The following is a 3,875-nucleotide window of genomic DNA, read 5'->3' on the forward strand; positions in this document are numbered from 1 at the left end:
TCTCTTGTCATTCCTCGGCTTGTGGCAGCATAGCTCCAATATCTGCCTGTTGTCACAAGGCCTTCTCCTCCTATCTGTGTCCTTTGCTGTGTCTCATAAGCACAGTTGTCATTGGATTTAGGGCCCCACGTATATAGCCCAGAGTGATGTCAAATCAAGGTTCCTAATTTAATTACATCAGCAAAGATTCCTTTTCCAAATAAACTCACATTACAGGCTTGAGGGGTTAGGACACTAATACATCTTTGAGGGGCTACCAGTTAATCCACACTACAGATCGCTAGTGGTAAATATCCCAGCTTCCTTGTATAGGTCAAATATGCTAATGTTCAAAAGGTAAGGACTTTGGTGTGAAATAGTTTGCTCCCTAGTGGGAGTTTTTGGAAATTTGGAAGTAATAATGATTGATACACTACTTACTGGCAGAGTGGGCAAGGGTCTGGGATGCTCACTGTGCAGTATATTTCCTCATTAAGAGGAGCTGATCCATGTTTTATAACAAATTTTCAAAGCCCGACCCAGCTTGCGTACGTCCCCAAGGACATTGTTGTAGCTGAAAATCTGTTTATAATGATTGGTTCTAGAACATATTTCTATTTTACAAACAACCAGGAGGTTATATCATCTGTGAATTTTATTTTAGAATAGGAGATTTATTTTAGAAAAGGAGATTACATAATATTTATTCTCAAAGGGGGTTGTTGGGTCTGATAGGGTGAAAACTCACTTATATATAAAAAAGAAACCCTAAAATGTTTTTCTCAAAACTTCTTTTGAGTGAATTTTCTATTTCATCAGCATTTCCTAAAGTAATTCCAGTTGTTAGCCTCTCCCTGAGTGAAGCATGCGTAGATTTACTGTAACTCATGGCAGTGACTTGGCGAGATGTCTGGAGCTCCTGGGATGGGAACTGTGAATACTATGAAGCGAGACTTCTTTTCCGTAGTCCTGTTAGTTGGCAGTGGACATGGTGATCAGCTTCTCTGAAACTTAATTTTCCTATCTTTCAAATAGGAATGTCAAATGGGAATGTGGATGAAAATGGGGTTCTACAGAAAGTACCCTGACAATGTGATCTGATCTAAATTCCTGACTGGGCAGGTCATGGTGGTTAGTCACACCCCAGACATATAACATTTTAGTAAAAGGTTTATTATCTTCGTCTCAAGCAAGCCCTGTCCATTGTTTCTGTGCACCTAGGTTAACACACCTTTGTAATAAACTGTATCCATCCTCAAGATAGCACAAACCCCTGTTAACTATCCTGCAATCCAATCCCCTGCCTTGCCTTCTCCAATCTTCCTTATGTTCCCTCCTTAATGTCAAATGCAGTCAAGAAACAGCAAAACTGTCCATCTCTGGAGTATCTGAGATCTTAATCTCCAGCATATGTCATTAGTTTGGCTCAAATAAATGCTTATAAAAATAAAAACAAATAGGAATGTCATACAGCAAGTCACTGTTGTTTACAAATTAATCTAAGTCCCCAAGTAAATGAATTATGAGAATAGCCCTAAATATCAATTGCCTATTGGGAAGTAGAAACTCTGAACAGAAGGAAGACTCAGCAAGGTTGATGTCTGTCTCTGTTCCGCCGCCTACCAGGGCAAGTGTTTGGAGACAAGAAAGTGGGGGAGGATAATATCCACACTTGGAAACCAAACTCTCCAGTGGTGCTCCTGTAATTAACTCCATTAATGGCAGACTATGACCCATGTGATGTCTGCTCTTTCCTCAGACTGACTGTCAAAACAATACCTTTTGGAAGAACTGGAGAAGGGAGCAAGGGAACCAGGCCTCACACATGCCACTCCTGGTGTCTGGTGGTCTTCAGACAGAATTCCTACTGTAGCCTAAAAGGCTACAAAATCTGGCCTCCTAGCAAATCCTCCCCTTTCACTCCCCTCTGTTCTCAACGCCTTAGTTCTGGTCCTTGGAATGCCAACTATGCTTTATTGCCTGTGTCTCCCCTTGGAACTCTCTTATCCCAGATATTCTCATGCGTCATATTTCATACTTCATTGCTCCTTTCTTTCCTGGCTTCCTTATATAAGATAATACCCCCAGCCAATTATATTCCTTTCCCCTACTTGATTTTCCATCACAGCACCTGGCATTGTATTGCATGCGTATTTGCTAATTTGCTCATTGTCTCTGACTTGCATGGGAACATAAGACCCACAAGGGCAGGGACATGGCCTAGTTCATTGCATTATCCTCTGTGCCTAGAACAAAAACTGGCATTGAATGAGCTCCCACTAAATATTTGTTGACTTCTGCGTTTCACTCCTAATATTTTTCATCAGAGCTGGAGTTCCAGGTTGGTACTTATGCATGTGTTCTTTGTGATTTAAATGATGCATTTCTCTAGGTCCAAGAGCTTTGCCTTCATTTATGTTTTACTTTTTCAATTTCCTTTTGATAATTAACACATATCTTTTAAAAAATATATATTTTATTGATTTGTTTTTACAGAGAGGAAGAGAGAGGGTTAGAGAGTTAGAAACATTGATGAGAGAGAAACATCCATCAGCTGCCTCTTGCACACCCCCTACTGGGGATGTGCCTGTAACCAAGGTACATGCCCTTGACCAGAATAGAACCTGGGACCTTTCAGTCCGAAGGCCGGCGCTCTATCCACTGAGTCAAACCGGTTTCGGTATAACACATATCTTTGTCTAATAAGCTTTTGTTATTTCCATCCAAGCAATTAATTAGTCATGATTTAAAGGACTAGTTAGAAATTTGGCTACATCGTATGCTAGACTTCGAAGGTCTTCAAGCATGGCTCAGCTAATTCATTATACAAACTTTACAACCATAGACCACTAAACATAGACAAGATTAACAGAACCTTATAAGGGATTTACAGCAGACGATGGAAACATGGATTCCCTGAATTGTTGATTATTTATGCTATGCTGGGAAAAAAATGGTTACCAGTTACCATAATGTAATTACGGTTACCAGATATAAACTGTAAATCCATGAGGGTAATGATCTTTTTCATCTTGCTGTCCTCTGTATCTTCATGATATATGTAACTATCTCATGGCACATGTAAACTAATCAGTGAAATTCTGCAGCACCCTGAAGAATAAATTATATATTTTTGCTGATCTGACAAAAAATACATATACATTTTATTGACTTACAAATATAATAATAACAATAGTAATTACCTTTTTGCTCCAAAGTGACTTTAAAAAAAATCAAGTATCTATTTTTATATATAAAGATTTCTGGTATTAAGAATTGATGTGACCAATATGACAAAACTCTATTCTATGACCTATATATTTATGGTTCAAGCAAGACATGGCATTCACACTGGATGGCTATTGTTGTTTGGCTGTTGTTATTTTTTTATTTATTTTTATTTTTATTTTTTAAAATATATCTTATTGATATTTTACATAAAGGAAGGGAAAGAGATAGAGAGCTAGAAACGTCGATGAGAGAGAAACATCGACCAGCTGCCTCTTGCACAACCCCTACTGGGGATGTGCCCGCAACCAAGGTACTTGCCCTTGACTGGAATCGAACCTGGGACCTTTCAGTCCTTAGACCGACGCTCTACCACTGAGCCAAACCGTTTTGGCTGTTGTTATTTTTTTAAATTTAACAATCTAAGGGGAAAGAGGTCAGTGCCCTAATTAAATAGTCAGATAATGCATGTTTTAAAAATGCTTGCAGCCCCAGCCAGTTTGGCTAAGTGGATAGAATTTTGGCTTGTGGACTGAAGGGTCTCAGGTTTGATTCTGGTCAAGGGCACATGCCCTGGTTGCAGGCTTGATCCCCAGTAGGGGGTTTGTAGGAGGCAGCTGTTCAATGAATCTCTCTTATCACTGATGTTTTTATCTCTCTCTCTCTCC

This window comes from Pipistrellus kuhlii, unplaced genomic scaffold, assembly GCF_014108245.1.
Source record: "Pipistrellus kuhlii isolate mPipKuh1 unplaced genomic scaffold, mPipKuh1.p scaffold_m20_p_5, whole genome shotgun sequence".
NCBI lineage: Eukaryota > Metazoa > Chordata > Mammalia > Chiroptera > Vespertilionidae > Pipistrellus > Pipistrellus kuhlii.